General features: G+C 34.2%; 1 long non-coding RNA gene across 3 annotated transcripts in view; it reads left to right on the top strand.

The window, feature by feature from the left end:
• The window catches only part of LOC107974460 (uncharacterized), a 380,241-nt gene that overhangs the window by 242,944 nt on the left and 112,466 nt on the right, over positions 1–24,831 (top strand). The window contains exon 6 of one of the 3 annotated variants that reach the window (XR_008547647.1): positions 4,758–5,238. The exons of the other annotated variants lie outside the window; for them this stretch is intronic. This is a non-coding gene — a long non-coding RNA (uncharacterized LOC107974460). Of the gene's footprint in view, positions 1–4,757; positions 5,239–24,831 lie in introns of those variants that run through there. 3 annotated transcript variants of the gene reach the window in all.

The following is a 24,831-nucleotide window of genomic DNA, read 5'->3' as shown; positions in this document are numbered from 1 at the left end:
ATAATGAGAATTAGTGCCCTTATGAGAAGAGACGCAAGACAGCTTGCATGCTCATGCTCCACCTCCACCCTCCTCTGTCTTTCTCCCCAGTGTGAAGATACAGTGAGAAGGAAGCCATCTGCCAGCCAGGAAGTGAGCCCTCTTTACCAAAACATGACCATACTAGCACCCTAAATCAGACTTTCAGCCTGCATAGTATTTTATTACGGAAGCCTGAGATGACTAAGACACAGTACCTATATAGCATTGTAAATGATACCTCACTGGAGACACTGACAATAATTGATGCCTTTATACTCTTAGAAATTTCAAATATGTTACAGTAAGTTATTTGTTAAGTACTTAACTCTGGTTTAATAGTATGCATTTTCTAGATTTATTAAGAAAATAACATGTGACAGGGTTGAAAATGAACATATTACTAACCTAGAAATGCAAGAAACTTAACTGAGAGAGCATAATCTAGTTTGTGTTAAGTTGTAGAAGAATGACTTAAACTTTTCTATAAAACATGTTTCAAATTCTCCCAAATTACATGATATATGGTCTCTTTTGGGATAAATACTCAGTCAATTAACAGCCCAACTCCCTCTCTAGTTGTTTTCCTACCTTTGTAGGTATTTAACAAACTTAGAACCATATTTGGGAGTCACTTTCACCAAGTTAAACTCTTTTGAGAAATTATTTTTTCAAGCTAAACTCCTGGCTTCATATCGCTTTCTTTTACTTCTCACTGCCTCCTTTTCCCAACATTCTCTTTCAAAAATCTAGTTTATCTTGCTGTATCATATACATCTTTACAAACCAGTTTATTTCCTTTTAGGAACAAGGCAGGACACAAATAAAAATAATGATAATTAAATAAACTAATTAGCCAGCCTCAAGGTACTCTGCTAGAAAGAAATAATAATGCAGATTAATTATTCATGAATGTGGGAAATAGCTGAGAAAGCCCAGATTCATGTATTGAAAAAGCCCAAGTATATCGAATCACAAAGTTCTGCAAGATGGAAACTATAAATAGGGGGTGATAGGAACAAGGCAGTCCAGGATCATTTGTCGATGTTTATTCTAGCATGTATGAGCTAGAATAATCACTGCCTCACAATAGCATAAATTAGTTAGGCATTACTTTTTGATGACTTCTTCATATTTTGAACACAAGGATTCTTATAGTAGAGCCCCAAACAAAAACACTGGTTAACTCAGGTTAAAACAAATCATTAAAATTGCCCATTTTGTTGCATAGAGAACTACCAGCAAATATCTGAATACATTTGGAAGCAGATTAAATTATTATATGAGTGTCACTATACCAGCACAGCAAATATCCGAATACATATGGAAGCAGATTAAATTATTATATGAGTGTCACTATACCAGCACAATATAGAGATCTCCTATTCTATTAAAAAGAAACAGTTTATAATATATTTTAATGCCACCTACTAATACTTACTTTGAGAAAAATAAATATTAATTTTTCATTATTTACCAAACTGATGCAAAAATGAATTTTTATAAACTTTTATTCTATCTATTTTTTTCTTGCTAACATTCTGACTGAAATAACAAGATGAGTAAGAAATTCTTCATGGGGAAATTAGCCTCTTTAGATTTCCATTATATTTCCAAAGGTAATTTTATTTTTCATTTGGGCTATTGATATATTCTTAAAACTTCCAGATAAATTTGGAAATTTAGCAGTATTCATTGGGCAACAATATTTTGTTGATGTTTGTTTTTCAAATTATCTAAACCAAAAAGCTTATTTAAGTTCTACTATCCCAGGTTTCTATGTAGAAATAGAAATTGTTAGTCCAAATTTTATTTAAAAATGATTTATAAAGGATGATTCGACTCTATCTTTGAAAACAAATAATTTCCAGTTTGAATAATGATATGTTAATTAAATTAAAATTGATTAAGTCAGGCGGCATTACATATTTGCTAGTGCTTCAATTTTAGTCAGGAGAGGAATGGATATGCTTTAGTATTCAAATGCCACCGTCATGTTTAAATTCATTGCTGTGCTGTGGAAAGAGAAACAACAGAAGCAGCTGTGTGATCCCTCCGCATTGAGCAGAGAATTCAATAACTCTCAGAGTAGGCAGGATTAGCTACTCACTGTCAAACACAGTTGCCCAATTCTGTGCAGCAGATTTTTTTTAATATTCCATTTTGGAATACTAAAAGGTTGAAATGTGTAAAATATGCAAACATTTCCATTTGCAAGTCACAATGAGAACACAGATGCACAGGTTCTATTTAGCATTATAGCTTTACTGGTTGAACTCAACTGATTTACTAGAGGTATTATCTTTATTAATAACTGAATAATAATTTATTAACAAAAACAAGTTTCCGAACATAGTACTTATTTTTAATCAGTGAGAAAACTTTGCCAAGCTTTTCACCTTTACTAATTGGATACTCTGACTTTTCTTGGAGATTATACCAACAGACTCCATTAGCCTTCTAGACAATGAGTAAAAACAGATTACGCAGTTAAGCCTTCAGGAGTGCTAGCCCAGGAGCATGCTGAAAAATACTACATTAGAAATAACCTGACAGTGATAACTTCAGGGCAATTGGGGAACTATTTTCAGCTTAGATCCAAACTGAAAATTAGCTTTCTCGCCAAAAAGCTACATTTTAGAAAACTCCCACCTGCATATAACATGGGTCAGAAAACACAGAGGCAGCAGAGAGAAGGAGCCAAGTGAACAACAACAAAAAAGGTGGTTATATTGGGCTATTGACCATGTCCAGCACAGATACCGTTTGTCCGATACAAATATCATTTGAGAAGCACATACAGTATAATTTTATTCCTAGTACTTATCTTCCTTTCCTTTACCCATTATTTAAAAGGAACACAAAACAATGTTAAAATTACTATAAGTACCTAATATCAGATCTTTCTAGTAAAACTATGTGAAATATATATTGTGAGGCCTTCATGAGTACAGCTTGGTGGGTCCGATTACCTTTGTACTTTTTAGAACTTTTTGCCTAGGCTTAGCCTGAGTGAGGGTAAGGGGATGAAAGAATGAATGTGCAATTTTCATTCTTCTGTCAGGGTTTCTCTGTAGTCACTATCCTGTTCCTGCATAGGTATTAAGGCTGAATTTGTCTACACATCAAACATGTACCTAGGAGGAATATTTGCTCTGTGCCATCAGCAGTGTAGAAATTAGAATAACCAGGTGAGTGTCTGCAATGTCTGTTCACTTCACAGACACTCAGAACAAGCAGGCCTGTGTTCTTCTTGCAGCCTCAAGAGGGAGCAGAGGAAAGAGGGCTATGAGTGTTCTCTTAGACACAACAGCAAGTAACAAATAAATGCAAAGGGAAATTTTGCTTAATTAGCTTCAAATGTCTCAAACATTATAGATAACCATGTGATAAATGTATAACAGTAAAAAGATAATATTGGGAAGTTTAGCAGAGTACAGCATCAGCTATTATTAATCTGATGAACTTTTCATTTGTAACCTTTGAAAATACTATTACCATAAAGTGACACGTGGGGACAAACCCCTGCAGAAGACATCGTTAGGATTTTAAAGTGTACAAAGATAGACAACAGTAATAATTTGGAGCCCTAAACTTTTTTGTTAATAAGAATTTTAAATAAATTATAGTGGGATGGACACATATTCTGTTTTTAAATAGAATGCATACTCCTAAAAGTTTTTTTGTAAATAAAAAGTATATTTTAACACTACCTAGTTATATTAAGAAATGCTATAAAAATCACTTTGGGAGGGTAATTATACTTCATTAATTTAGTTTCATTTCCACTTCTAAGCCTTATTTTATTACTTGTTTAAGCCTTATTTTATTATTTGTTTATATAGGGCTATCATTTGTATTTAAGAAAAGGTGTTCCAATATACTATATAGAGCAGCTGAAGAAGAATAAAGCTGGCTCAAAATCCCTGGATGAGTTTCTGCTGTGGTCATGTTTCAGTAATTGGGACTAGACTTGCCATCTGCCCATAAATATCTAGAAAACTAAGCATAATAGATAACACATCTGTGTCCAAAAATGGGACAACAGTCAGTGTGAACTGTGACCTGTGAGATAAGGGAAACAAATGAGGAGAGGCCTACAATTGCCCTTGCTCTCTGCCTGGAGGCACTCTCTAGAACACAGTGTGGGATGGGAATACAAAACAGAACCTAAGGGTCTCACTAATGAAAAACAGAGCAGAGCAGGGGGAGGCAGAGCTGGCTGCAGTTTAGAGGACTTAATGTCAGAGAGAAGGGAGCTCTGCAGAGCTCCAGAAATCCATATAAGGATCTCCTTGTGGCTGTTGCTAAATATTAAGCAAAATTTGTGTGGGGATTAACTCCATGAGGTCAGGCAAAAAAATAATGTAGGAGTTGTGTACCAAACAATTCCCAGAGCTCACTGGGTAATGTTGAAGTCTGACCACTCAGACTGCCAAGTCTTCATCTGAACATCAAGGGTATCCTGTAGATACCTAATGACAGTTACTCCTTAGTAACTGTTGTAAGTGTTGTAAGCAGTTTCTGAGATGCTTCCAATGATTCAGACCTCTTAATATTCATGAACTTTTGTAATATTTTCCCATCAAGTGCTAGTGGGACATAGAACTTGTTTGTAGAGAATAGAATACAGCAAATGTGATGAGATGTTACTTTTGAGATTATATTAGAAAACAAAACAATGCTGGTTTACATTTTACTTGCCTTCTCTCTTGCTGACTTGTTCTGATGGAATCTAGCTGCCGTATTGTGAGCTGCATTATGAAGAAGACCATGTGGCAAGACACTGAGGGAGATCTCCAGCCAACAACAACTCATAAGCAACTAAATCTTGTGATGAACCACTAGAGTCATCTGGAAAGAGGATCCTCCCACCTTCAATCTTTGAAATGGCTAGAGCTCTGATGACAGTTGGATTACAGCCTTAGGAGAAACAGAGAGCCGGGGAAATTTGTGCCCAGGTTCCTTTCCCACAGACATTGTCAGATAATAAATATCTCTGCGTTTTTAAGCTTCTATGTTCTGGGATAATTTGTTATGCTGCAATAAATAACAACCTGGAAGTGAGGTGCTGCCATAGTAAATATCTAAATATGGATCATTAACTCATGTCTAAACTAGCCTTAGAATAATAGCTACTCTAGACTTGTTAGCAGAGCTTAAAACAAGCCTTAAGAGAACCAAGCTGATCCAGAAATAACATACATTAGCAGATTAAAATCCAACTTTCCTTAAAGAGTGATAGAAAAAGTAAAATTCACAATATCTAACATTCAATCAAGAATTACTATGTGAGAACATGGAAAAACATGACCCATAAATGGGAGAAAATTTAGTGAATAGAAACAGATCCCAAGATGATAACAATAATAGAATTAATAAACAGGACTTTGTAAACAACTATGATAAATATGCTTGACTGTTTAAAGAAAAACATGAAAATAATGATGAGAGGAATTAAAGATATATAAAAGGACCAAATAGAACATCTAGATTTTTATTTAACTCAGGCACTATATGAAGTTAAAGATACACTAGGCAAGACACTGTAGAAGACAAGATAGATAAACTTGAAGACATGGATCTCAAATTTTTCTAAACTGACTTTCCTATGGGGACAGTAAAGACCAAGAAAATATGAACAGTGTCTCCTTAACATTTTATACTGCCTCAGTGTCTCAATTACTTGTAATGATATGAAACAGTCCAATGTATGTATCACTGGAGTCCTGGAAAAATGAGGGACCAGAAAAAGGTTAAAGAAATTCTAGCCTAAATTATTCCAAAATTGGTAAATACAACATATACTCACTTTGTAGAAGCTCAATGAATTTCAGTTGAGCTAAACAGCAAACAGACAAACAAACAACCCCACCAATTCTCAAAAGCAAAAACAGAAAAAGCTATAAGCACATCATAATCAAATTATTAAATACTAGCAATGAATGAAAATCTCTTACACAAGTCAGAATATAAAATGCAAATTATTTAGAGAAGGAAAAAGATAACCTATGACAGAAAATAATTAAATAACATCTTCAGAAAACCATGGAACACTGCTAAGAGAAATCACAGATGACACAAAAGAAAACACATACCATGCTTATGGATGGGAAGAATCAATATTGTGAAAATAACCATACTGGCTAAAGCAATCTGCAGATTCAATGCAATTCCCATCAAAATACTACCATCATTCTTCACAAAACTAGAAAAAACAATCTTAAAATTCATATGGGACCAGAAAAAGAGTACATATAGCCAAAGAAATACTAACCAAAAAGAACAAACCTTGAAGCATCACATTACTGAACTTTAAATTATATTACCAGGCTATAGGTACCCAAACAGCATGGTACTAGTATAAAAGTAGGCACATAGACCAATGGAACAGAGTAGAGAACCCAGAAATAAAGCCAAATACTTACAGCCAACTGATCTTCAACAAAGCATACAAAAATATAAGTGGGAAAGGACACACTATTCAACAAATGGTGCAGGGATAGTTGGCAAGCCACATGTGGGAGAATGAAACTCTATCCTCATCTCTCATCTTATGAAAAAATAAACTCAAGATGGATCAAAGACTTAAATCTGAGACCTGAAACCATAAACATCCTAGAAGATAACATTGGAAAAACTCTTCTGGACATTGGCTTAGGGAAAGACTTCATGACTAAGACCCCAAAAGCAAATGCAAGAAAAACAAAAATAAGTAGTATCTAATTAAACTAAAAAGCTTCTGCACAGCAGATAGTCAGCAGAGTAAACAGACAACCACAGAGTGGGAGAAAATATTCACAAGCTGTGCATCTGACATCTGACAAAGGACTAGTATCTAGCATCTACAAGGGACTCAAACAAATCAGCAAGAAAAACCAAAAACAATCCTATCAAAAAGTGGGCAAAGGGCACGAATAGACATTTCTCAAAAGAAAATATACAAACAGCCAACAAACATATGAAAAAATGCTCAACCTCACTAATTATCAAGGAAATGCAAATTAAACCATAATGAGATACCACCTTACTCCTGCAAGAATGGCCATAACTAAAGAGTCAATATAACAATAGATATTGGTATGGATGTGGTAAATAGGGAACATTTTCACACTGCTGGTGGGAATGTAAATTAGTACAATCACTATGGAAAGCAGTATGGAGATTCCTCAAGGGACTAAAAGTAAATCTACCATTTCATCCAGCAATTCCATTACTGGGTATCAACACAAAGGAAAAGAAGTCATTATATGTAAAAGACACATGCACATGCATGTTTATAGCAACACAATTTGCAATTGCAAAGGTACGGAACTAACCTAAGTGCCCATTGACCAATGGGTGGATAAAGAAAATGTGGTATATTTACACCATAGAATACTATTCAGCCATAAAAAGGAACAAAATAATGTATTTGGCAGAAACTTGGATGGAACTGGAAGCCATTATTCTAAGTGAAGTAACTCAGGAATGGAAATCCAAATACTGTATGTTCTCCTTACAATCGGTAGCTACCTTATGAGGATGCAAAAACATACAGAGCAATATAAGGGACGTTGGGGACTCAGTGGGAGAACTGGGGAGGGTGAGGGATAAAAGACAACATATTGGATACAGCATACACTGCGTGTTTGACGGGTGCACTAAAATCACAGAATTTACCCTAAAGAACTCATCCATGTAACCAAAAACCACCTGTAGCCCTAAAACTAAAGAATTTTTTTTAAAAAATAACATCTTCAAACTGTTAAAAGAAAAAAAAATCAATCTAGAGTTCCATACTCTGCAAAAATTTACTTCAAAAATAAAGACCAAAAGAAGATTTTTAAAACAAACAAATGCAGAAGTTGTCACTAGCAGACTTTTACTTCAGAAAACAATAAATAGAACTCTTCAGGTGTAAGGACAATGATACCAGATGGAAACTTGGATTTACTGAAAGTAATAGTGTTGTGATTGGTGAATATGTTACTAAAAATAACATTGAGTCATTTTTTATTTTTAATCTTTATAAAAAATGACTCTTTAAAACAAAAATAATAGAGTGTATTGTGAAGTTTGTAACATGTATAACGTATAAAAACAAAGGCACAAATAATAGGAGATGTAATTATATGTAACTTTTAAAATATTACATGTGAAGTTGTATAACATTATTTGAAGTCAATGTGACAAGTTAAAGATGGACAAATCCTAAAACCCTAGAACAACAGCTAAAATTGAAACAAAGTGATTGTTATAGTGAATCAGAGAAAATAAAATGGAATATAAAAAGCTATCAAGATGTCAAAAAGAGAGGGAAAGAGGAAAAATAGCAGAGGTATAAATACAAAACAAATAACAAAGTAATAGCTTTAATCTCAACAATATCTGTAAATTAGATGAAGGAAAATAGAATAAAGGCTGCAATTAAAAGGAAGAGATTTCCATGCTGGATAAAATTGCAAGACCCAATTATATGCTGGCCACAAGATATATGTTTCAAATATCAAGGCACATATAGGTTAGTTAAAAAATATAAAATTCATATATATTTTCAGCATGTATCTATGTATCCCTAATTGTGTATGCCTCTAATAATAGAACTTCAAAATGTGTGAAGCAAAAGGTGACTGTACTGAAAACACCATTAAAAATACACAGTTATTTGTGGAGATTCAACAATTCTCTCTCAGTAATTGGCAGAACAAGTCAATGTTAAAAATCAATAAAAGTAAAGAAGGTTTGATCGATGTAAGTTAATTGATATTTGTGGAATTTTCTATTCAGCAACAGAAGAATATACATTCTTCTCAATTGCAGACGGTCCACCCACCAAGATGGACCCTGTACTGTTCTGTAAAACATGTTTTAAGTAAGTTAAAAGACTGAAACTGTATAAATTATGTTCTGCACATAATAGAAATTATATTCTATATGTGATAAAATTTAATTTTAAATTAACAGCAGAAAGGTATCTAGAAAATTCCCAAATACTCTAACATTAATCAGTATACTTCTAAATAATCACAAGTCAAGGGAGATTCAAAAAGATAGTATGAAGTATTTTGAATTGAATAAAAGAAAAACATACAATGTCAAATTTGTAAGATGTAGCTAAAACAATGCTTAGAGGGACATTTAAGGCTTTAAATGATTATATTAGAGAAAAAGAAAGGTCTACAATATTCTATATTGACATCTAAAGAAATGAGACAAAGAAAAGAAAAATCAAATTCGAAGTTACTGGAATAAAGAAATAAGATAAAAAGAAACAGACAAACAAAACAAAAAAGAAATGAAAAGGTGAGTGCAGAAATTAATGAAATAGAAAACAAGTAAATAATGAAGTCAGTTATGCCAAATAATTTTTTAAAAGCTTAAAATAAATTTCTGGGTAGACTGGTAAAAAACAAAATAGTGAAAATACAAATTATTAGTATCAAAAAGACAAGAAAGAGCGTTACTTCAGATCTTGCAGCTATTAACAAGACTCTAAGAAAATATTATGAGTAACTATGTCAATAGTTTTGACAAATTAGAGAAAAATTTAAAATTATTGGAAAGACAAATTATCAAAATGGATAAATCTCTAAATAATTTATACAAAAGGATTAATATATTCTGTATCAAATTTTGTCTGGAAAAAATGGTAAAAAGTTGAAGCCTTTTTGGCACTGATATCTGTAAGTTACTAGTTTAAGATTACACTTTCTAACTGTGTTAGTCCACTCTCACACTGCTATTAAGAACTATCTGAGACTGGGTAATTTATAAAGAAAAGAGATTTAATTGACTCGTAGTTCTGCATGACTGGAGGGCCTCAGGAAACTTACAATCAAGGCAGAAGAAGGAGAAGCAAGCATGTCTTTACCATGGCAGATCAGGAAAGAGAGAGAGTAGAGGGAGAAGTGCCAGACACTTTCAAACAACCAGATCTTGTGCTAACTCACTCACTATCACGAGCACAGCAAGGGGATAGTCCACCCCCATGATTCAGTTACCTCCCACCAAGCCCCTCTCCCAACATGTGGGGATTACAATTCGAGATGAGATTTGGGTGGGAACACAGAGCCAAACCATATCACTAACTTTCTAGGTGTAATAATGCATATGTTGTTATATACATAATTGATACTCAATATCGTTGTTTACTAGGGACTATAAAGTATAGCTATTATAGGATACCAGTACACAGCTAATAGAATAGTTGCAATTAAAAAGACTGACAACAGCAAGTATTGGAGAGTATATGGCACAACTGTGACTCTCATACGTTCCTGGTGGACGGTAACGTGGTACAGCCAGGATGGAAAACAATCGGTGATCTATGCTTGCCATGTGATCCATCCATTCCACTCCTAAGTATTTATCCAATAGAGATGACAATATGTGTTTGCACATGTGTTTCAGCCCAGAACTGGAAACCAACAGGTGGATGGATTAAATGCTTTATTCATATTAGTTCCAAAATGGAAACAGGGCAAATATCTATCAATAAGTGAATATATAAACAAACTGTTGTACATGCAATGGATAAATATATTGTGGTGCATATAATGGAATATTATTTATAAATAAAAAGAGAATAAACTTCTGATACATGCAACATGCATATATCTCAACATGCATAAAAATGTTTTGCTGAGAGAAAGAAGCCTGATGCCAATGAGTATACAGTATTGAAATTCAATTGTATGAAATTCTATAACATGTAAGTCTAATCTTTAGTGACAGAAAGAAGATCATTGTTTACTGGAGCCAGGGTTGCAACATAGGGATACTTACTGCAAAAGGGCTCAAGGGACATGTTCTGTTTCTTGATTGTGTTGTATCCAGTGTTGAAAGCAATCAAAATGTATGCTTAAAATGCATGCACTTTATTGTGTATAAAATATGGCTTAATAGAGTTGACAGAAAACTTTTTTTAAAATAGAAAAAGAACAAGTTCCTGGAATATTTTCTTAGTATTCGAATGTTTTAATACATTGGAAAATAAGACAAAAACTTTAAGAAATTAAAGAATACAAAATCTATATTCTATAAACAAGACATAAAAACCCTAAATATATTTGTGTTTATGTTATATTAAACATAAGGATCAGTATGTGTTTACTTTTCCATAATCAAATACCATATAGAAAAATGAAAATTTAGTAAATATGACTTTCTCTTCTTACTAAAAAAGATGCAAGAAATAAAGGAAATAAAGAGAAGGAAGTGAGAGAAAATGAGTGGAAAAAAACGAGGTGGTTTTGGGTTATATGGTCACAGTGTCTAACACAGATGCTATAGTGCTCAAAAATCCTTGAATTTGAGGGCAATAAAAAGAAAAATCATTGCTTGGGTCAGTGGCCTAAAGTAAAACATTGATTTTCAAATTTCATTATGTTGTCTGGGGACTATACCTAAAATTGCTTGTATAAGTCTCATGTATCCCTTTACTGTAGAGAGTCTAAAGACAGAATGTCTTAGAGGAAGAAGTCATAAGAAACGTATTTAGCCTACGGATGAAGTCTGGAGCAGAGTTTTGCCAAAGTGGGGTCCTCACATGGTGGGGAGATGGAGATGATACACTGGGATTTGAAAAAAAATTGGAAATTTATTTGTATCTATTTTATCTATAATTTTAAATTAAGCTTTTTAGTAGATCACATACTGGTTGACCATTATTATTTTATTTTCCAAATGTGAATGGTTTTGGGCAGATTACCACAGTAACCACCACCTCTGAAGGATTATACCTTTCTGCTTCTCTTATCTTCTTTACCTGTCTGGGCCCCAAAGGAACCTGACTTCCACTGTGGGGACATAGTCAATGAATCATTGCACTTTGTGGGGGTGGGGGGCAGTGAGGTTTTTCTAGCCTAGAAAAGAAGAAATGGAATGTATTTTTCAGATGCAGATTTTTCTTACTAGAATGATTACTCAAAAGCCAAACATAGCTCTTTGAACCAAGATTGCAAAACTGGGGAGCACATACACATCATAATTTCTTCAGAGGAGGCAACTCAATTTTTTTAAGGTTCATATAGGAAATTCTTCCCATGGGGCTTCAATTTTCAGAGCAGCTTCCCCGTTGGGGAGTCCATCTGTTTATCTTTGATGAATAAAGAGAAGCCTGAATAGCGATTTAGTACACAAGGAAACAGGAAGAAGGAGCTCATTCTCTAGAATTAGGAACTTTTAGAAAAAGTGAGGCAAGTCCAAAAATATGTTTTAAAGTGTCTGTGAATCATTAAATTATGATCTGTAAAATCTGTATAAAATTTCACTTGCTATCTCAGTTTGCTTTGAATTGTAATCAATGTTCTTAAGTGTATCAGCATCCTGACTTTGTAGTTTCTAGAAAGAAATCATTTAGTAGAATCAGGAAAGCACATTTCTGCATTCAATAGCTCTTTACTTAAATGCACACAGCAGTTTTCAGAAGTGGCTTTTCCTCATTGCCTATATTTGCATAACGTTTATTGCCAGAAAGATTATTTAAAAGCAATGAAAGTTTGAATTTCAGGGTGTGCTCTTTAATCAAGGCTGTGTTTATACATCTGGAATCATTTGGTTATTCAGAAAAGTCGAATATGTTGCATTATTTTCTGTGAATTTTTACCAATAAGTTATTTCCAAAAAATGAAAAATACAAGTTTTGGAATAATGCATTTTAAATTTGTAGTGTATGTGCATTCTTAGACTATTGCTTATTTGAATTGATGAGAGTTACATAATTGGTCTAGAAGGAGGCTTGTCATCTTGTCAAGCAGAGGAAGAAAGAGATTTGGAATCATGAATAAAAGACATTTTATTCTTGGCTCTTCATTTACTCTTTGGAAAGTCTTAAGCAAATACATAGTTTTCTTTTCCATCTATAATCCAAAATGCAAATAGAGCAATAATATTGTTCATCAGACATAAAAGAGATTTATCTTGCATTATTTTAATTCTCCAAAAATGAAAACATCATGCAAGGCTTTAAATAAACCCCTGCAATTTCTAATCTATTTTTGCATATATAGAGAATTCAACTGTTGTTCCCATTTACTTTTTTTTGTTTTTATCTGAAAATACACGAAATCAGAATCTTACATTATAGAGCATTAATAATGAAGCTCCAAAATTAAAGTTATATATATTTACTTAAATATGTGCCATCAAATTTGTTTTCTAAATCTGGGGAATGGAGTAATTCACTCCACAATTCTCAAAATTGTTCCCCAAATTTCCTTCTCTCCATAAACGAATGAAACTACTATTTGTTATGCAGCATTAGAACTGGTGCACGGTCCAACAGAAAGGCAGCTGATTGACTGACTATCTTTAACAAGGAATGTTCTATTTTATACATAAGGAAAAGAGTAATGATTGTAAATAATAAGCACTAATCTTTTAACCTTTGTTTTTACTTTCAGAATTCTCACATCTATATCTAATAAATTTCCTTCAATGTTACTACTGACTGTAGTCTTCATGAAATATATCAGTAGAGAGTGTAATTATTCTGTAAGATTTTGTCCTGGGTTTACTTTGTTCAAAATAGATCTGGAGAAATGATACTATCTCATCTGTGTGATTTCTCACTAACAAAGCTAAAAACTCGTTTTTCAATCCAAACTCACAAAAACATGTATACATACAGTTCCCCATATTTGTCTCATACATTCCTGCGCTACTAAGCCACCCCAAATTTCAACTTCTGTAGAATGTCTTCCTTATGTGTTATATAAATCAATCAGCAAACATTTATTTGATGCATATATATGTGTATGTATTCAAGACATTAGGTTTTGAAAATATACCTACTTCGTTTGACTTTAAATGAAGAAATATAATTATCTGCCAAAATTATTTTCTATAACAAATATAATCTCAAAGCAGTAAGTACCTAGTTTAGGGTAGGAGGCTTTTAAACACATCTCTCTAATTTATTGGAAATTTCTTTCTTTTTGGAAAAGAAATCAAGTGAGAAACTCAACTATGTAACTAATAGATACAGCATATAGTTCTTACTTAAATTGTATAAGTGGTAAGTAGATATTTTCTAAACTGTCTTTGTTTTACAAATAAAGGATCATGGCTACATTAGTGTGTTGCACTCACTATCAACCGCTTTTTTTACTCAGATATTCATTCTTATATTTGGAAAGTGTGGCCTGTTTTCAAATTAATTTTTAACTAAATTTTTATTAATATATTTGAGAATTATTTTTTGATTTCCAAAATTTGCCTCCATGGATAAAAAGGATTTTGATAAGCAGGTAATGGGGGAAGAAATCTCAGTGAGACAAAGGACTCTAAACTCTATTACCGTCTCCAGAGTGGCCTCTTCATGGTACAGATTCCTGCTGATTCTCATGCCTATCTAGATCAATCTTTTTCTATCCTGACACTAAAACAACTCAGAAGTTCTCTATGGAATGAGAATGAAAATAGCTTCACAGAACTTGGAATAGTGCGTGCCTCATTGTAGACATTATAGAAATGGCAACAATTATTGATAAGTTTCATTATTATTCAAATATCAACTACATATATATACACACCTTTCCTTCCCTTCTGCCAAAGTTCCATTGTGAAATCCAGTTCTTTGGACTAAACTCCTTGTTTCGTTCAGAAAAGTGATTTCTCTCTCAGGATTTATTATAATCCATGTCATTAAAACTGGATTCTGTCACACGGGGTTTCTCAGTCTCTCATGCATGTCTATAGACACGTGAAGACCCATGGAGAATAGAATTGACTAATTTTATCTTTGCCTTTTGCTTGACTGTTTTATCTTTCTGTTTTTAGTAATGTGTTTTCCTTAGTTCAGCTACTCTTGTTTGATATATTCTAAGGTTTTAAATTGATTAGGGTCAAGCCTAATCTTGACTCTGAATTACATCTGAACTTTACCATAATTTACTAAATAAATCAGTGTTTCTCAACTCTACTGCTTATTAGGATCACCTGGGAAGCTTTTAAAAGCTACGGGTGACTTGGCCCCCACTCCTCCTATAGTTGGACCTGGATATTTTTAAGTTAGCCAGGTGATCCCACCTAAAAGTCAGAGACAAAAACCAGTGAAATAATAAGCTCACTGACCAATCTCTTGTGGGCAAGATGCCAGTCATTAAGATACCATTCAGCTTTCTTAATGCAATCACTTAAGTTCTGTAAGTTCGTATCACATTTATCGATCATCTACCAATGAGAATTTGCTGTGCTCAGGACTGAAGGGACAAAAATAAGTCATGGGTTCAAGTGCCAAAGAAAGCATTTCTAATGTTTCTGTGGAAGTAATGTTTTCTGCTTTCATTTTTCCCTATCATACATACTCATACCCAACCTATTTTTTGTATCGATACCTGTGTGAATTCTAAGGCCAATCAACATTATGTCAAATGATTTGTAGCATTCTGACAGATGTTTATTATTCACTATTAAATGGTACCATTTGCCTACAAAAGGTTTTAAACAGGATAATGACAAAACTTGAGCTGTTTTGTGGTTCACAAATGCAGTTTTATGGTTAGCAAGAATGAAACCCAGAAGGTATTGGATTCTGGCCTTGCCTGCAGTGATTAGGTAGAGAAAGCAACTATAGTTGTCAGCAGACCCTTTCCAAACATAACATCAAATACCTCTCCAATGGTTGAGTAACAGAAGAGAGAGCTTAGATTGGAAACTCTGCAAAATGCTTTCAACAGTAAAGTTCTGTGATTCTAAGAATTTAGGTAATGTGTGGTCTAGACCTGATGGTCCAATGTGGTACCCAGTAGCTGCATATAGATGTGTCTACATATAATCTACACATCTACATCTACACAGGATCTACAAAAAATTTAAAAATCATTTTCACATTTGCACTAGCCAGATTTCAAGCATTTGTTAGGCACATGTGGCTAGTGGCTATATATTGGACTGCCCAGAATTGGAGCATTTCCATCATTACAGAAAGTTCTATTGGAAAGTACTGGTCAAGATAGATATTTTAAAACTCCAAGTAAAATAAATAGCACAATAAAGGGAAAATTCACATGTAGGTCTCTATAAGCTACTTTGCATTACTCCATTTAAAATAAGAGGCATGTGATCAGTAGTAAGTCTTGACCTACTTTTCAATAACTGTAATTAATTTTCCTTCAACTGAAATTCTCTAGAATTACATTTACTATCCTTAACCATGAAATAACCATTGAAAAATGCCCAAATCTGCTTATATAAAAAAGGTACATACTTCTAAATTTATCTGTATTATCAAGGCCATACTGTTGTTTGTCTCAATTTTATTAAAACATCCCCCCAAAAAATCAATTTTGGGGCCCTACGCCATAGCACAGGAGGTGATAAACTGCTTTTGCTAGGTCTGGCCCAAAAGAAGAGGCTGCGGTGATCATTTAAGGTCTATTTACATTGTGCCTGAACTTTCCATTTAGTCTGTATACAGGCATTTGATATATGACTTCTGTAACCACAGAAACAGTGCCCTTGTCTGCAAAGTTTCTCAAGTCTGACATGGGGTCAGATCCTGGACAGTGGTAAATAGCAGGACATGTCTGATAGAGAGTGAGCAATGACTGTTCAATTAGGAGATCAATAAGTTACTTCTTATACACATAAATGGTTGCAAATGAAAAATTCATGGATGTTTATCTTGTTTTTCAACACATTTAACCAAAATAAAGTCAATGGATACATGCTGAGCCAAAAGAGAGTAAATTTAAAATATAAAAGATATAGTGATATTTACCAGGTAATTCTTCTAAAGAAAACACACCCCCACCCTCAGGTCTGTAGGTAGTTCATTATCCGTGGCAGAGGATTTTGGTCTATCCTTTCTTATTCAACTATGTTGTTGGGAAGTTGCTGACTTTTAAGTATAACAATGTAAATGAAAAAAGCAATTGATAATTTTCATCTCTAATTCCTGTGATTCTACCATCCTACTGAAAAGGCCAAGAGATTAAAAACTAGCTGAATCACTGTATAATAAAAGCATCCGGCAACAGTGGGTGTAAGTACCATTTTAAAAGAAGGAATGTGAGTGGGAGAGCAGTGTAATTTCACTGAAGATGAAGTAGTCTTCAGAGCTGCACCTGTCAACAGAATCTGTTTTAAAATGTGCTTGCAGACAGAGTTTATATGGTTTAGCCAGTACCAAGAGAGGTGTTATTAACAGTGGATAATGGAAAATAATCTCTGAAAAGTATTTGCTCTTCTACTTGATATGCATTTTGTGCAGGATCCAACCAGAGTGGCATTTTATAATTCTCATGCTTTCATAATTTAATTATGTTGTATATTTACAGAGCTTACCAAGGATTTTATGATGTATTCAAAATGTTTTGCAGTGAAGAAAATTTTGATTTGTTCTAGTTTATTGACAATAAAGAAAAAATTTACATTTCAAATAAATTTATCTACATAGAGGGAGGAATAAGCAAATAGAGGCACAAGAGAATAGTGTAGGTGTCAGTCAGGGTAGACTCATTTGTGCTGTAACCAAAAATGACCCCAGATCTCATTGGCATATAACGAGGAACCATGAGTTCTCACTTATGTTACATGTTCATACTCTCAGGAGCCTGGCTCAGTGTCACCATCACCTGAGACCTAGGTCGCAGGAACAGCCCCATTGGAGACACTGCTAGGCTCAAGGGAAAGGAGAAATAAGAAGGTGGAGAACCATGTGATGGCTTGAAATACTGTTTGGAAATGATGCATGTCAATTCTCATAGTCCATTTGCCAAAGCCAGTCTCATGACAAACTGAAGTCAATGAGGTGGGAAGGTATAGTTCTCCATAGCAAGGGGCCCTGTAGGTGGATCAGGAAACATTTTGAACAAATACTACTATGTACTATTGTTTTCAACTACAGTGTAGTTGAAAGCTTAGCTTTTGGAATCAGACAACCTTGAATTCAAATCCTGAAACAGCATGATTTTTTAAAAAGATAGTACATGCAAAATATGTAGGCTATTGTCTGCTACTTACAAACACTTAGTGTTAGCTCTTATTATAATCAAGGCCTGTTTAAAGGTTTTTTGATGCTTTTAGCTTCTTCATCACTATAATAAAACTCTTCAACATATTTGAAAAATAATTGTAGTTCTAAATATTTCCAGATGCCTAATGGAAACTAATGGAGCTATTAATTTCAAATACTCAATCACAATTCACATAACACTTTTTGCTCTTCATATTTTAGCAGGGACAGAGGAAGGGATTAGGAAAGAAATAGTATACATTGTCTTTTTTAATAAGAAAAATGAAAAAATTTGAATTAATTGTAATACATTCTAATTCAAAAGTAGCTTATAGTCACATAAGAAAAGCTAGTTTTTTCACACCTCTATTAGAGTTTTATGATTAAGATTGTTTTTTAAAAATTTTTCAATTCCTACTAATTTAAGAGACTTAAAAATCTGGTTTTCTGCTACCATTCCAAATTCATTTCTTGTAGTACGAAATTAACAATCCTGAGAGTTATTAAACCAATATTAAAAATTAATAATTCTAAAAGAGAACACATGATAAAGAACCCAGAGGTTACACCTGGATGTTTTGTTAAATGTCATAATATTAGTTCTAAAATTAGTATTGGTAAAATGGTGAAATTTTAATGACCAATATTCATAAGATTTCTTTGTCTGAATTTGACTAATTCAAATGACTGAAAAGTCTTTGAACTGTTATAGATTATAGTAATAATAAAGGTGAAAGAGGATGAGATGCTTTTAAAAACCAAAGAATATCATTCTCACATTTAACATTTATAAGCAAAATTTTCACCGAAAAACTGGCATTTCTTTTTACTGACATTTAGGTTGATGTTTTCCTTTATTTTAGGGTCACTGATTAAATGTTTAATGTGAAAATGTTTCATACATTAAAATAAGGCAAAAATAACACTAGTGAATAAAATAATCTTACTTAAAACAAGCTTTTGGTATCCCTTGGACTCCTTTCCAAACAAAGCAACAATCAAACAAACAACATTAAACTTTAGCTTACCTTTTAGAAAAACAGAAATTTAAAAGCGTATTTCAAAACACAGATAATTTACATTCCAAAAAGAGAAAAAAAAAACACCAAAGTGACTATCTTATTCAAACCATTTGCATTCAGTCACTTAAGCTTCAAGAAACATATGCCAAAATTTAGGCCTCTCAGTATTTAAGGTGTTGTGAAATGTAGAAGGTGTTATTTAATCTCTCTTGACCTCTTACCTATGGCATTCCTCCCTCTGATGGTTTCTTGGCACCTCAGTTTAAATGTGACCACTGCTATAGTTTGAATGTGTCCCCTAAAAAGCATGTGTTGGAAACTGAATTCCCAATGCAACAATGTTGAGAGGTGGGCCCTAATGGGAAGTGTTAGATCATGAGGACTCCACCCTCATGAATGGGTTAATACCAATTACAAAAGGGTGGGCTTGAGGCTCTGAGCTTGAACTCTTGCTCTCTCTTGCTCTCTTGCCCTTCCACCTTCTGCCATGGGATAATGTGACATAAAGCTCCAGATGCCAGCACCTTGATAATAGACTTCCCAGCCTCCAAAACTGTGAGAAATAATTTAATTTTCTTTATAAGTTAGTCTATGATATTGTGTTATAGCAATACAAAAATGGGCTAAGACAATCACCTTGTAGACCTTATTTCTGACCCTGAATTCCTTGCGGCATCATGGCTGTACGATGTAGATGTAGATGTCTATGCAAATGTCCCCAGACCCACACTATCCTTCTCCCTGCTCTACCCTGGACTCCCCTCCCTTTCTCTCTCTTTCTTTACTTCATTGCTGTTCTACTTTTCTCTTTGTTCTTGTGTGTCTGTCATTTTCTTTATCTTTTAAATTTATCTTTTGATATGAGAAATAAAGTCAAGTCAGAAAGGCCCAACCACAGAGAAGTAGTGAGATGGGGGAATTGTCAATAACAGCCACAGGGACACATGGCGAGAAAGAACAGAAACAATTTCTTCACTCAGTGGAGTGTGTAATCAGCATAGCAACATAAGCTTGACTTCATTTGGCTTTCCTATATTGCAGAGTGGTGGGGAGGTTTTAACATTTACTTTTTAATGCCTATTTTCTCCCTCAAATGTAGAAATAAACAAACACATCATGAAAGAGGGGTCCAATTCCAATACATCTTACTTATTAAATATCAAGTTCGATGATAGGATCTGACTATAAAAATGTGAATACAGTATGTCCTTATCATCAGAGATATTATAACAAAAAGATAAATATGAATACCACTACTTTAATGAATGCACTGAGCATTACAAGAGAGGCATGAACAGGACCATAAAAACATACAAAAGGAATGATTCATTCATTTTTTATAATATTTATGTAGCATTTTGTGACTATATAAGGCTTAAGTATCATTTGTTGAATGGTCTGATTTTATAAGCCATTAATTATATGTAAAATAATTTTCAATTCAGAAATAAAATGATTTCTGTCTTCATAGATCCTATATTTTAGTGGTGGAGGAGGACAGACAGCCAGATAAATACCTAGGTATATATTGTATTAAATGGTGCTAAATGCTCTGGGAAAAAATACAATCGAGAAAGAGGTTAAGGAATGTGTATGTATGGGTGCATAGGGTATTGCATTCCAGGAAGAGGACACAGCCCATGGGAAGGCTCTGAGGTTGGAGCAAGCAGGACTGACAGGGACCAGAAACAGCAAGGAGACCAGTATGCCTGGAGCAGAAGAAGGCATGAGAGCAATAGGAGATGAAATCAGAGAGCTAATGAGTAGTCAGATTGAAGAGGGCTTTGTAGGCCATGGTGGAGAACTTGACTTTTACTTTGAGAAATGAGGAAAACCAGGCAGAGATTTTGGTCATGGTGTAACATAAGCTGACAGTTTTCAAAAGGATTACTTTAGCTGCTTGTGGAGGATAGACAGAAGAGTGGGCAAGGGTGTAAGCAAGTAGACAATGAGAGGCCATTGCGATAAGCATTAAAAGAGATCACGGTGGCTTGGGCCAGGGTAGTGACAATGCAAGTCATAAGCAGATGTTGCATTCTTGATATTAAAGCTATTGATGCTCAATTAAATTACTGTTTTGATTATATATTTCTCTGACACATATAGTGATAGTTGATTTAATTTAGTCAATAAACAGTGTTAATCATTAGCATTTAGATATTTTAATATTTTTAATGACCAAACAGGGCTGATAATATGTGAATCAACCCAGTTCTCCATATTTGATCTGTTCTATGCATTCATAGGAAGAGTCTCTAATTTTCTGACTTCAGATGGTGGGCATGGATAGCTGCTGGGAGGGAAAGGTATCTATTGAGAACTGAAAAGATCTATACTCACATAGACTGTTGTCATCATTGGCATGACTTTGCAATTGGCTATCTTAATATGGCATCTCTTCACTTGTTACTATTTTCATTTTCATGACTAATTTCCAGAAACAATTGCCCCGCAAAATAAGTGTTGCATATACAGAAAACATTAAACAATTATTTATGTGCTAAGACTCTCCCTGAAACCCTCTTCTCAAAATGAGTCTAGCTCTATCACCAATCCTACACTGTTGCCTCATGATTCTTCCATTATAAGTAAACCCATACATTGAAAGATACCTTAAACTATAAACCCAAAGCCTCATAAAGTTCTCAGTGTTGCCTTGTCCTTCTGAGATTCCACTAATTCTCTCAAGACAATGTTCTTCATTACTGCAGCAAGTAATGATCTCAGCCTTGCCATATCAACAGTTATTAGTGGTGCTTTCAGGGAACCAGCATAGAATGTTTTGTCTAGTAATAGTGGAAATGGTAGAAAGAAAACCCTTTAAATTATTTGGTTTTCTGACAGACATTTACAATTAAAATCCATTGTATAATTACAAAAGTTGGAGTACCACAGAAGGATTTTGGTCATGGGTGTAACATAATCTGACAGTTTTTAGCAGGATGACTTTAGTTGCTGTGTGGAGAGTAAACTTAAAAATGCAGTGTGAAAGGAAGATGAATATTAAGATTTTTGGTCTTATCAAGTAGAATAATGGAGTTGCCATATACTGAGTGGGGAAGGCTGTAAAAGAAGCAGGTTTGGACTGGTGCAGTGGCTCATGCCAGTGATCCCAGCACTTTGGGAGGCTGAGCCTCGTGGATCACATGAGGTCAGGAACCTCGGCCTAGATTTCAGAGGATGTATGGAAACACCTGAATGTCCAGGTAGAAGTCTGCTGCAAGGGTGGAGCTCTCATGGAAAAATTCTACTAGGGCAAAGCAGAGGGGGAATGTGGGGTTGGAGCCTCAACATAGAGTACCCACTGGGGCACTGCCTAGTGGAGCTGTGAGAAGACAGCCACCATCCTCCAGACCCCAGAATGGTAGATCCACCAACAGCTTGAACTTTGTGCTTGGAAAAGCGGCAGGCACTCAATACCAACCTGTGAAAGCAGCTGCAGGGGCTGTACCCTGCAGAGCCTCAGAGGCAGAGCTACCCAAGGACTTGGGAGCCTACCCCTTGCATCAGCATGGCCTGGATGTAAGACATGGAGTCAAAGGAGATTATTTTGGAGCTTTAAGATTTAATGAGTGCCCTGCCAGGTTTTGGACTTTCATGGGGCTTATGGCCCCTTTATTTTGGCTGATTTCTCTTATTTGGAAAGGGAACATTTATCCAATACTTGTACCCCTGTTGTACTTTGGAAGTAATTAAGTGGTTTTTTTAAATTTTTTTTTTTATTGTGCAGGCTCATAGGCAGAAGGAACTTGCCTTGTCTCAGATAAAACTTTGTTCTTGCACTTTTGAGATAATGCTGGAATGAGTTAAGCATTTGGGGAAATGATATAGTTTGGCTCTGTGTCCACACCAAAATCTCATCTCAAATGTTAATCCCATGTGTTGAGGGAGCAACCTGGTGGGAGGTGATTGAGTCATGGGGGAGATTTACCCATGCTGTTCTCATGATAGTTCTGTGTCTCATGACAGAGGGAGTTCTCATGAAATCTGATGGTTTAAAAGTGGCAGTTTCCCCTGCACTATCTCTCTCTCTCTCTCCTGTCACCATGTAAGACTTGCCTTGCTTCCCCTTCACCTTCTGCCATGATTTTAAGTTTCCTGAAGCCTCCCAAGCCATGTGGAACTGTGACTCAATTAAACCTCTTCTTTATAAATCACCCAGTCTCAGGTAGTTCTTTATAGCAGTGTGAAAATGGACTGATACACAAGATCTTCCCTCAGAGAAAGTATTTGATAGTTAATTATGTGAAAAAACCTGCTGGGGTTTTATCAAAGCCTAACTGACCTGGAAGAAGGGAAATACCCAACTTCAGCCCACTCCAGTTCTCCTGTCCCACCTAAGGGGAGAAAACACTGAGAAGCACTTGTGAAGTTCATAATCCAGAGGCAGAGGCTCACTGAAAGACTGAGACTTACTCACAAGACTATAGATAAAACATTTCCCCACCTCCCTCACCTTACCACCATGTTACTAAAGGACAATGAATGTTAGTTACTTTTAACCAATACATCATGTCCAGCTACCAAGAAAAAATTGTCATCAGGGAAAGTAGAATTAAAGGATCAGGATAATACACTGTAGTTTATTTGAGATAAGTGACCTTGAATTCAAAGTCAGATCAGCCAGTTGAGTAAGCCTTTCTTTCCAACCATGCTCCCCTATATGGGTGGGTAGTTGGATTTAAGCAGGATATGTGTAGGCCAAGTGAGAATGAAGAAAGAACAGAAGGTCTAAGGTATATTACATAACCATGAAACACAATGGTTGTCTCCAGGAACTGGCAAAATAGTTGAAGTGATAACATAAATGCTTATGAAAAACAAGGAAATATGAAAACACATAACGGTAGAATTACTCTTAAAAGTAATTATACAAAGAGCTTTAAGAGGAATTCAGTGAAAGAAAAAACCCAGAGGTTTGGGTTCGGAAGAGGCCTTCATGGGGGAAGACAGACTTGACTTGGATCATCACGTTAATGATCCCTCAAATGTTTTATTCCCTTAATGAAAAATCTTTAATTATCCTCCATTTACAAGTTTGACTTATTATGGCTTTAATTACAAAAATGTCCTTCTTTAAGGAGTTTTTTTTGGAAATTTAAAATGTGTATAAGAGTAGAGAAAATAAATTCCCAAGTGCATATAAACTGATTTGTCAACTCAGAGCCACTCTTGTTTATCTCTAACTGTGCATCACTAATGCTGACATTTCTGAAATATTCTGTTCCAATTTTCCTAATAGTTAAAAAAAGTGAACACCTGCAATTATAAATAAGTATATATATAATTCCTTTATATAATAAGTAACGTGTCTATTTATACACTATGATTATATGTCATGAACACATTATTATCAAACATACATTATTAATATATGACTTTTTAAGATATAATTTTTTAAAATTATATGAAATGATATAAAATATAAATTGACACTGATATAAAATATTAATATAATTAACAATATAAAATAATGTATAATATGAATAATATAAAATAATGTATAAATTAAGGTATAGTTATTTAATTCATTTATATATCAGATACATGAACCACAGAAATAATATATTTCTATATAATAAAACATATAAATAAGAATAAAGTATATGATGAAAATAAATAAATACCACATTAAATTATTTTATTTAATTTTATTAGTTATACCTCAAAACTCTTTGTTCCTACTAAATATTATTGGAAATGCTTCATTGTACTGAAAAATGAATTTTAATTATTTGTTTTTGAATAACGTTCTAAAGTTCTGGTTCCAAGTTCAGTGTATTTTAATGTCTTATTTTAAAGGGATGGCTGTCATAGTTCAGAAAGGTATATTGACCCAACTGGAGAAGT

The sequence above is a fragment of the Pan troglodytes genome, chromosome 3, assembly GCF_028858775.2.
Source record: "Pan troglodytes isolate AG18354 chromosome 3, NHGRI_mPanTro3-v2.0_pri, whole genome shotgun sequence".
Taxonomy (NCBI): Eukaryota; Metazoa; Chordata; class Mammalia; order Primates; family Hominidae; genus Pan; species Pan troglodytes.
The sequence above is the reverse complement of the archived record's forward strand: the minus strand, read 5'-3'. Positions and strand labels throughout refer to the sequence as shown.